Consider the following 12,141-nt stretch of genomic DNA (forward strand, 5'->3'; position numbering starts at 1 on the left):
GGCAGTTTTCTATTTATCATTATGTATAGATTTTCTCTATCTCCTCCAAAACAAAGACCCTGCCTGGTGCGCAGGGGGAAAGGAGGAATTCTTGAGCCCAGAAAAACAAAAAAATAAGCCCACACTTGCCATTGTTTCAACCCATTCCTGTGTCAGCTGCATACAATCCCGTTACTCAAAATTGCTTCTTGTTATGGTATCACTCAAGCTTCCTAGAGAAGCTCAAGCCTGTCGAGTTGCCAACCCTGCCTCCTTGCTTGCTGAGGCCCTCACCAAATTGTTTTATTTGAAGTGACTTCCGAACTGAATTTAATATTCAAGGGTCAGGAACTGCAGCTCTGCGGGTATGAGAGGAGGTGTTCTCAGCTCTGCCTCACAGCCCAGCTGGCATTGCCATTTCGCCACAAACACAGACACAAAAGGTGCCCATGCTGACGCCTAGTCTGCCCTTTGACGCACATGGCTTAAAAGGGTGGTGCCAGTTCTTGGTAAAGCTATTTAACCCAGATCCTTTGTAAAATGATAAAATATAAGTGTGTTTATTTATTCTACCCTTGCCTGTCCAAGGCAAGAACACTTCTAGGATGTAATAAATAGGGGCATCCCTGGAAATTGCTACTTATGTGTGCACCACACACACACACACACACACACACACGCACGCACACGATTATATTCCTCTTATTTAGCTTTTCTTTTTTTTTTTTTTTTTTTTTTTAACTTCTCTCTGACTCCCAGTATTCGAATTCATCCCTGTTTTGGAATAAATCTGCCAAAATGACTTTGAAATTACATGATATTTTTGGTGACCAAACAAACAGCAGACAGTCCACCTGAAATATTTAGTTCCTCAGGCTGGATTTTTACTGCATTTTGTCCCTAAGTTGAAAGACATGTCTATCTTTTTTAAGGGAATTTTCAATAAATGAATGGGGTAAGAAAAGGCCCCATGGCAACACAGACCCTAAACTTCAGCCAATGCTGTCAATACTAGTTCAATATAAACTTAGGTTATATTAGTCCTGATGATCCTAATTCTTACCCCTTTTAAAGGATTGCAATAGAATCTCATCAGAGCCAAGGATTAGATTCTAAAGTCAGTGCAAAAGATAAAACCTTACAGAGCCAAAGTTACCTTTGCAAAAGATCCTCAAAAAACAGCCATGTTGGAGATTATATTCCATTGCTTTCAAAACCTAACACAGCTAAGTTTTTCTCTAGCACTGGAACAAGTTGTTGTTTATCTGGTTGATGACAAGGCAAAATTGGCTCTCATTTAGGGACCATATTGTGTGATTCTAATGTATCTGAGAACATTAGGACCACCCTGGTGCATCAAGATGCTTCCACTGAAAGAAGTTCATGGAAGTCGTCTGACTGAGGGACAGATCTCCCATCTCCCACGCTCCCCAGGGCGTATGCTCATTGAGTGGAATGGTAAGCAGATTCTCTCACCTCCCTTAAATTGCATTTCTCTCTGTCTCTTTTTTGCCAAGCACGTGTAATTGGACATGTGTTCATTAAATGTGTGTATGATGCAATTCCACCACACCCCCTCATGAATGGACATTGACCAAAGGCTACCTATACTGAATATATATAGATATATATAAATATATTTATTTATTTATTTTTTAAACACCTAGCTCTGAAAAATGCTAGTCTGAGCTATACATGAATGAGTCAAAGTGCAATATCTACAAAGGTTAAGCAATTCCTTTTTGAGAACGTACATAAAATGAAATTTATGTATGTGACTCTCCATGCTCTCTGCTCCATGTTTTTAATTGTATGTAACAATTAATTGTTGATGTGTAGAAACTGGGTGTGCATTGGGAACATTTTCCTCTGACACTTTAATTTATTACTTCTTTTGACGAGAGAGGCTCTACCACGTAGTATTGTGATCTCTTTTCCTCTGAATATGTTTTATATTTTGCTAAATGATATTTAAAAGAGGTCCAATTCTCGAAGGCACTCTAGTGAATTGCTGTCTTCTGCTTAAAATGCAAATGAATGCCCATTGGGTTAGGTTGATACATATCTCTTAAAATTTATTTCAAATTATCTAAGGACTTTTAATTTGTTATTATTTATAGTAATAATTTTGGACATCATGTAATGGGTTTTTTTGACTTTAAAACTTTAAAAACCTGTAAGCCTTTTCTTTCAGGCCAGTTTTAACAATAAAGCCTTGAATTTTGAAGCCTGTCATGTAAATGGCTGCTGCTGGTGGCACTAAAGCAATTGCCTTATCCTGGGTTTTTGTGGTGCCTCTTTCAAAGACGGTTAACTAGCTTCTCTCTTGCTACATGATTTGTGTCCTTGGTTGGACATTGCAATGATGATACGCACCACCATGCTGTGTCTTTTTATTGAACAACTTGATGGCTGAAATGTCTCATGGGGAAGGAAATGAGGGGAATGACAGACAAACCATAAAAGACAGACCGGAGTGGGCATGAACTTGTGTGTTGCGAACACCCTGCTATTGGAAAAGATCACTTTGCACAGTTGGTACCTCCTGGTTCAACATGGGGAGCCTACCAGACGTGAATAAAAGACTCTAATGTTGGCTATTCCAGTTCAAAGAATGGAATAGAAAGTTACCATAGAAAAAAAGCAAATGTTCATATTTTCTTAATTAGATTATATATTGTGTTTGGACTTGTTTGTATTATAATAAATTCTAATATGGTGCGCACTTGGTGTTTGGTATTTGCATCTATGTTCAAGCAATTGCAGTATGCTGATTTTTATTACTATTATTTTTAATTGATAAATCATAATTGTATACATTTATGGGATACAATGTGATGTTTTGATATATGTATACAATGTGGAATAATTAAATCATGCTAAATTAACACATCTGTCACTTCACTTATCATTTTTTGTGGTGAGAAATTTGAAATTTATTACCTTAGTTATTTTGAAATATACGTTGTTACTGACTCACTCACCCTGCTATGCAATAGATCTCAAAATTTATTTCTTCCATCTAACAGACTTTGTGCCGTTTGACAAACATCTCCCATTCCCTGCTTCTCACCTACTTCCAGCCTCTGGCAACCATCATTTTACTCTCTACTTCTATGAGTTTGACTCTTTTGGATTCCACATATAAGTGAAATCATATAGTATTTTTTCCTTCTGTGCCTGGTTCATTTCACTAAGCATGATATCCTCCAAATTGCACAATGCTGGTTAACACATTTAACATTTAAGTGGACATCTTTCTTATACATTGTGCTGGGTGCTAGAATAAAACCAGAGTTCCACCTGCCTCCTGGTTAGCAGATATACTTCAGAATTTAAGACCACTGAACGTTGTTCCCTATAATCCTAAATTAGGTAGTTTACTGGGTATAAATCTGAATTCGCTTCTGATCATATCCTCTGTACATCTTTGAGACAGTGATGGATGTATTAATAATCATAACTGGAAATCCAGCACCATGTCTAAGAGCTTAGGCTTTGATGTCAGACAGTCACGAGTTCATGTCCCATTCCACCATTTACTAGATGAATGGCCTTGAGCAAGTCCTTGGAGATTTCCTAAGGACTATCCTCATCTAGAAAATGGTGCACAATTTAAATTTTTTCCAGTTGTCTTCAAGGTATGTAGAAACTCTGATAGTCTGGAACCCAAGAATTGGAGTCAGTTATTACAGGCTATAACTTTGCTGGCTGTGTGAACTTAAGCAATGTTCTCAATCTCTCTCTCTGAGTCTCAATTTTCTCTCCATAAAATGGAGCTAATTACAATTCCAGTAGGTAACTTATAAAGTGATTATTAGTAGCAGAGTTTTTTTAAAAGCCTCCAATTGTACATTATTTTACAGGTGAGGATGCTAGGCCCAAAGAGGTGAATGAGCTGGGCCTGAGTGGAACCCAGGACACTCAACACTCCATCCTTTTCACTTCACCTCATTACCTTCTTTGCAAAATTCTAAGTCATTCCCTCAAAACATCACATTGTTTTTATGCCCATTTTAGAGTTGAGTATATTGCATAATTTTGCAACTCTTCAAACCCAGATCATTCAAGCATGATATATATATTATAACAGCCTCATAATTAAAACTCTCAGCTTGACCTTTCCTTGTGAGTAGAACTTTTTTTTAATTGACTCTATGTGGAATCCTAACCATAGCTCTCAAACTTGCTATGCATTTTCCCACACAAACCACCATCAATTCTGACAGCCACCCACAAACTATTGTCACAATCCATCTTTGCATCAACTTGGAGAATAAAAGTGACTTCGGAGTTGAGGGGGAAGTGCAGAAAAGCAAAGAATTTGCTGAAAGGGTGGCAAACAGAAGCTGTTGGGCATGGTCACAGCAGCCTCATTAATTTTGTCCTCCAATTCAGGGAGGCAGGATAAAGGAGAGTTGAAGGAGGTTGAACCATTAAATAATAATCCTTTTATTAGTGCACTCAGCTAAATGTGATAGTCCGGCCTCTTTGGAGACTGTGCAATTAATCCCATGTACTTGCCAGACACAACAAGGGGGATAAGAGGCTCGTGTCTACTGGGATAGATACTGTGAATTTCCTGGGCTTATTGGCAGAATGTGCCACTGTCATGCCAAAAAAAAAAAAAAAAAAAAAAAAAGCAGAGGAGGGGAATGTTCTGATTTAAAATGAGTAAATAGGGCCACAGGGAAGAGAGATGTCTTCTCATCAACTCTGCATGAGGAGTTGCCATGCCTTTGGAGCTTTGTTACCGAGAGAATGGCAGAATGACATTTCTCTCCACTGGAGATGGAACAAGAGAATGTAAGACTTCAACTGCAGTATGAGAGTTCCAGATTAAACCCAAAGAAGAAATCATTATGGAAATGTCTATTAACACCACAAATGATTTTCAGTGGAAGTTCTTAGAATCTGCTTTTCTGGACATATTTCAAAATGGGTTGTCGATCAGAGTCTTACATGGAACCAAATCTCAATCAGATGGTTTCATGAACTGACTTTAACAAAAAATCTGCTAACAATGGCTTGAGCAAGATTAGCGGAACTTGTGAGAGGTGAAGCTTCCTGTGAGGAAGCTTTCCATTAGCTGTTGATGTACCTTCGAACTAGAAATAACAGGAAGCTTTACCTCTCCTAATGAAGCAATGAGAGGAAAGGATGTTAGTGGACCTCAGTGAGGTCTACAGCCTTGGAGGAGGGACCTTCCAGCAAGAAGGGGCCACACTACAGTCAGAGATACGATGCCAGAGTGGAAGGAATGCCTCTCTCTTCCTTACCTCTGATATCATGCTGATGCTGCCCACTGGTCAAGTTCAAACAGAAGCCAGTCAGTAAAAGACAGCAGGTGGTGCAGTCCACAGTGGGAAGACCCCAGGGCACAAGCCAGTGAAGAATAATGAAGTGAGACAGGAAGCAATCGCAGAATAACCACAAAGGTTAAATTCTTCTTTTACTATCACAGAACCATTAGAAAGCCACAGAGGATCTTAGAGACTATTTCACTCAAAGATCAAAAAAGAAAGCTAAGGCCCGAAAGAACCCCTCATCCAAAGCTACACAACCTAGTCATTAGTAGATCCTCTTTCCAATGATCTTTCTGTACAGTTCCCAGAGATATAGAATAGATTATATACCTCTGCAAGCTTGCTCTAAACCTTCATGGTTAGAAACTTCTTATATTATTCTTTTTTATTATTATTATTTTTGAGACAGAGTCTTGCTCTGTTGCCTAGGCTAGAGGGCAGTGGCATGATCTCAGCTCACAGCTCACTGCAACCTCCACCTCCCAGGTTCAAGCAATTCTCCTGCCTCAGCCTCCCAAGTAGCTGGGACTACAGACATGTGTCATCACGCCCGGCTGATTTTTTTTTTTTTTTAGTAGAGACAGGGTTTCACCATATTGGCCAGGCTGGTGTCCAGCTCCTGACCTCAAGTGATCCACCCATCTCAGCTCCCAAAGTGCTAGGGTTACAGGCATGAGCCGCTGCACCTGGCCAGAAGTTTCTTATATTATTCCTTAGCATCTCCAATGACCAGGCTGTCACCTTGAACATCTTTAGGGGTGGAGATGAAAAGAGTCAAGAGAGTAGGCACTCATTTAACAAGTCCCAGGCACTTCTCTAGTCATTTATTTATTTGACTAATATTTATTGAAATACACTATGTGTCAAGATCTATTCTAGGCATAGTGATTCATTAATGAACAAGACAGATAAGACCCCTGATCTTTTGGCGCTTACATTGTAATGAGAAAGATAGTACATAAGAAAGCAAATAAGATAATTTCAGGGAGTGATAAGTGCTGGAAATAAATAATTGTAAGTGACTAAGGTCAGGCAGAAATGACCCTAGATACATGCGTCAAGGAAGGTTTATTTGAGAAGGTGATGACAGAACTGGAATCCAAATGAAAAGGAGACAGTCATAAAAAGAGCATGCTAGGCAAGGGGGTCAGAGAGTACAAAAGCCTTGAGATTGGAATAAACTTGGGTGCCCATGGAACAGTTAGAAGATTAATATTGCTGAAACCTAGTGATCCAGGGATAGAGTGGTATGGAACAAAAGAAGGAAGGGATAGGGAGGAGCTGAATCATGTTGTGTTAGTCAGTTTTCATGCTACTGATAAAGACATATCTGACACTAGGCAATTTACAAAGGAAAGAAGTTTAACAGAGAACTCACAGTTCCACATGGCTGGGGAAGCCTCACAATCATGGCAGAAGGCAAGGAGGAGCAAGTCACACCTTACATGGATGGTGGCAGGCAAAAAGAGAGCTTGTGCAGGGCAACTCCTGTTTTTAAAACCATTGTGTCTCGTGGGACCCATTCACTATCATGAGAACAGCATGGGAAAGACTTGCCCCATAATTCAGTCATCTCCCACTGGGTTCCTCCCATGACATACGAGAATTATGGGAGCTACAAGATGAGATTCGAATGGGGACACAGAGCCAAACCATATCACATGTAGAGCTTTGTGGTCTCTAAAAAGGAATTTGGTGGGAAGCCATTGAAAAGTTTGAAGTAAGAAACTGATGTGATCGTCTTACATCACTTAATCTTCACAATTCTTTAAAGACAGTGTTGTTACCTCCATTACCCAGATGAGAAAACTGAATCTCATGGGGATTAAATTAAATATACTCAAGGTCACAGTGAGTGATTCATGAGTTGGTATTCAAGTTCAGTTCTGTCTGACTCCAAGAGCCACTTCAGTTCAGGCCACTTTGACATGCTGTTGTTGACATTCCACACTCTCTCTCCTGAATTTGCAATTTGGCCCCATTAGCCTTTTCATCATCCAAGCTTGATATTTAGGCTAAAGTCATCTTCTAGTTCCATTAATGAGGAGTCAGAAATCATCAGTGCATAATACTGTATGGTTCTATTTCATAACCCAACTCATGTGTCTGATGATATCTGGCAGAGCATTAGCCCTACAAGATGGCAGATAAAATAATACAGGGTCTACCAGCAGCGTTGACATTAAAAAGATGCATAATTATTTTTTAACTTTCTTTCACAATCTTCAATAATATTTTCAACATCATTATTTTACAAATGCTTTTAATACACAAGAGATTTTTAACTCTTGTTCCTTCTCCAGCTTAGGCACTGGCTCTTTAAAATAATTGCCTGTGCTTCTGTCCAAGGTGCTGAAACTATTTGACCATGACTTCTGAACAAGAAGACTAACACCCATTTTAAGAAGATTTGCACTCCTCCCACAAAAAATAAATTGCGACAGCATTGTTTACTTTATGAAAATATTTAAGGTACAGAAGCAAGTTCCACGAGGGCCTTGCTCCTCAAATCATGGCCCATCTATCAGCAGCATCAGCATCACCTGGGAGCTTGCAAGAAATGTAGAATCACAGTGCCCACCCCAGCCTGCTGAACCAGAATCTGAATTTTAACAAGATCTTCAGGTGATTCATATGCATATTAAAGTTTGGGGAGCACTAAACTGATGCACTTTAAAATTGTAGTTTTACACCTTTCGGGAGCTTTTGAAAATCCCAATGCCCAAGATGAAATCTAGGTATCGTTATGTTTTAAAGCTCCTAAAATGATTTCAATGTGAAGTCAAGATGGAGAGCCACTGATTTTTTTTAAAGAAAACTTCACATCCTTACCATAAATGGAAAGCCAGTATCACCTACCATAAATAGACAGAAATTGTACAAAAAGATTAAAGACTATCAATAATTCTCAATACATACTATTGTGTGAACTTGATATCTACTCTCTTCTAAAAGATAGGTGTTAGGCATCTACTACCACCACATTGAGACATTCTTTTTAATCTAATCAGAAGAATTAATAGAAAATTAGAAAGGCAAACTTTTTCACAACATGTTTTAGTGTTATCAAAGTCAAACTTTGTGCTATCTAAGCCGACTCACACACTCAGTGTTACAAGCGTTATACTTTGGGAAACACTGATCTGTTAAATAAGGAGGCTTCAGAAGCTCTTATCTGCACTTTAGACTCACCTGGAGTTTTTATCAAAACCTATATTCAGACACTATTCCCAGATGAAGGAAGTCAGAACCTCCAGGAATGAACCCAAGTCATCATAATTTTAAAAAACATTCCCAGGTGATTCTGACACACAGCCAGGATTGAGAACCACTTGGCTACTTGGTAACACTTGGTTAACTGGGAAAATACAATACAGCTCTCCAAAATAATCGTCATTTGGCCATTTCACAAATTCAGACTCTTCACAATTGCTTGAGAGTCCACAGTGTGTGCACATCTCACTGTTGAGGTTTTAGGGTGCTGATAAATCCTACCCATCTATCCCCCACTCTGGCTTTGGAACAAGTTGAGGAATAAAATGAAGGAATTGGCTAGTGAATATCAGTTATAAGCTCTATTACTGTAAGGGTGGATTGGAGAACTTCAACTTGACCAAGGGCCAACAGATTTCCCACCCAATGAGTTTCAGTCTTCGGCCAGGCACCCATGAGATAGTCTGGGACTTCACAGAAAAAAGTTGTGCAGACTGTTGCAAGCAGATTTTCTGCCTCCAAGTCAAGACTTGTTGGTGAAGGCAGTTAGCGATGGGCATCTAGACCTTCCTTTGGAAGCCAGGCATGGACCACAACCCACTTAGGGGGTCCTACAGGGAAGATGGGAGCATAGGAAGACTTCCGGCCTCCTAGGGTCAGGCTGGCCTGAGAAATAGGGAGGGAGGGAGGCTTATTCACATATATTCTGTACCTTCTCCCAATTCTACAAATCAGTCAAGACCTTCATTCTCCATTGGGAGTGCAGTAAAAGAGGAAAGTTGAGAGAAGTTACCTTCCAAATGCTTCTGAAAGATTAAGAACAAGAATTCCTAAGTAATGGACTAACATAGAACTACTAGAAAGAATATGGTTCCCCCTACATTCACCTCCTCATGACCTAGGGAATCTGTAAAAGTGGCTCAGGGAATTCTATAACCTGCATGGAGGCAAACAGTCAGGTGTGCTGTACGACTAAAATACTTAAAGAAGCAAGGCAAGGAAAGATCCTCCTGGTCCTCTCAGCACCTCACTGTCCTCAAAGTAGGGGTGTTGAGTGCCTGTAAAAGCATATTTCTATCTTCAGGATCAGAGATTTTCAGCCCTGGCCTACTCATCTCTTCCAGCTGTCACACAGTTCTCTAAAGGCTCTGAAATAAAAAATAATAATAATAATTGTAACTGACTAAATACAGACACCAAATAGCACTTCCAAAAGTGAAAAAATTGGTGCCAAAATCAAAGTAGTTACACATTCAAAGCACTGCAGCTCCTGAAACCAGGCTCCTGGTATGAAAAGGATGTGGGTCATGCAGGTCTGAGTTCAAATCCTGACGCCACCACTCTTCACCTGAGTGATGTTGGACAAGTCACTTCCAGTCTCTGAGCTACTATTGCATCATCTGTAAAATGGAGGTAACAATAGTACTGACTTCAAAACAGGGTGGTGGGAATTATTTATAATAATTTTAAGTATCTGAAACATTAATAAACTCTCTTACTATTTGGTTCTCTGTAATAGGGGCAAGAAGAACTTTGCCTCTTCTGGGATTTCTCTGAGAAACTGCATCCACTTTGAGATGATGAGACCACTCCCAGAAAGAAAGAGTTTAGCAATGTCATGCTCACAGCTGTCTCTCTTTTCCAAAGTAGAGAAAGCATATCACTCATTTCAGTCATCTAGTAAGAGTCCCTGAAAAAGACAGAACATCAAGAATTTGGAATAAAGAAGGCAGACCATCAGTCACTCCATATTCAATTTCAATACTATGAAATGTGGTTCCCCATTTTACCTTAGTTCTCTCTCTCCATTTCCATCCACTGCTAGTCTCTGGAGCTAAACTTCAGCCTTCAGGGTGATGTGATGGCAGCTGCATAAAGGCCACTTGCCCATCTCATCAGATAGAGCTAAGTGATATCCCTGGAGTCAACTAATAGCAACCTAATGGTGGGGGAGGGTTGATACAGGTGACCTGTCCCCACTATGTCAAGTGTGTCTCTAGGGCTCTGAGAGAGGCCACAAATATTCTGCAGCTGCAGACAAGGGCTTCTTGTTATTGTAAATTAATCTTGTAAATATCTGATTTCTAAGAAGCTGTAAGGAAATGACCCCCTGTTGCTAAATGTGTGTGCCTCAGCATATTTGATTGTCTGGGGCATGGTGATATGCTCTGACATGGCTGTCCCAGCCAGGTCTGCAAGGGAAAGGCCATCTCCCTGAGGGAAAGTACAGGGTCTTTTCCAGAGAATGAGGTCATCATAGCATCTGTCATCAAGAGAAAAGGCAGGTCATCAAACAGGGAAAGGAAAATGAGCCTTGGAAGGTAGGAGAGAGGGCTGTGCTTCTTTCAGTTTTCCTAGGGAGGATAAGACAAAGGTGGTGCTGAAAGAAAACTGACTGTTTTTCTTGAAACCCTACTGATGAGGTAACCCAACTTTACATTTGACTGCCTCCTTAAGGTTCTCTTTGTTGGTTTTCTGCCATAGACCCAGAGCTTTAGTAAAGTCCTATTTAAACATTCCATCTTGGGCCAGGTGTGGTGACTCACATCTGTAGTCCCAGCATTTTGCTGGGAGCAGCAGGAGCATTGCTCAAGGTAAGGAGTTCAAGACGAGCCTGGGAAACATAGCAAGACCCTGTCTCTACAGAAAGAAATTAAAATATTTTTTAAATGGCTGGGCATGGTGGTGCATGCCTGTAGTCCCAGATACTCAAGAGGCAGAGGCAGGATGATCTCTGAGCCCAGGAAGTCGAGGCCACAGTGAGCTGTGATTGCTCCACTGTATTCCAGCTTGGGTGACTGAGCAAGACTCTGTCTCAAAAAAAAAAAAAATCCATCTTCTACTGGTTGAACTGAAATATTAAATAAGAGGGTATCCCCAACCAAAACCAAAACAACCTTGGAGTGGGAACCCCCCAAAAGGGAAAGTGAATCCAGCACAGGGTTAGACCCCACGGTGCCATCACTCTTTCCTCAAAAGGTTCTACCTGTGAGCACCCTTAGATGTAATGGCTTATCTCTCTCAAGAGTGAGAGAATTATCTTACAGAGTTTTTAAATACTTCTGAGATGGATAAGCTTTACCAAATGTATCCAGTGACTCTTGGTCATTGGATTTCAAGATTGACTAGCCATGTGTCACTTTCCTAAGTGGCTGGAAAAGACCCCAGAGAAATGTCCCTCCTTCCATTGCCCTTCCCTAACTAACCACTTATGAACACATCCTTCAGAACCACTGTCAATTCTCTCCCAAAATTTGTGGAACAATATTTTAGCTTACAAATACCCATGAAAACTTAACAATGCTATGACTAACGAATGGTATTGGGAAAGAAAGTAGGAGAATAGGATGAGAACTCAAAAATTCTTCCAAGTAGCAAGACCAACCTTCACCCATTAACATCCAGTTGTTTCTTCTCTATTTCTTCTTCTACAGAATAACAAACAGTCTTGCTCTTTATTTCAGAATCCTCTTTAAACTTCCAGGGCATTCTTTTGGTTTTTTGTTGTTTGTTTATTTGTTTGAGACACAGTCTTGCTCTGTTGGCCAGGCTGGAGTGCAAACACCAGCAGTGGTGCAATCTTGGCTCACTACAACCTCTGCCTCTCAGGTTCAAGCGATTCTTGTGCCTTACCCTCCCAAGT

Source organism: Papio anubis, chromosome 18 (assembly GCF_008728515.1).
Source record: "Papio anubis isolate 15944 chromosome 18, Panubis1.0, whole genome shotgun sequence".
NCBI classification, from domain to species: Eukaryota; Metazoa; Chordata; class Mammalia; order Primates; family Cercopithecidae; genus Papio; species Papio anubis.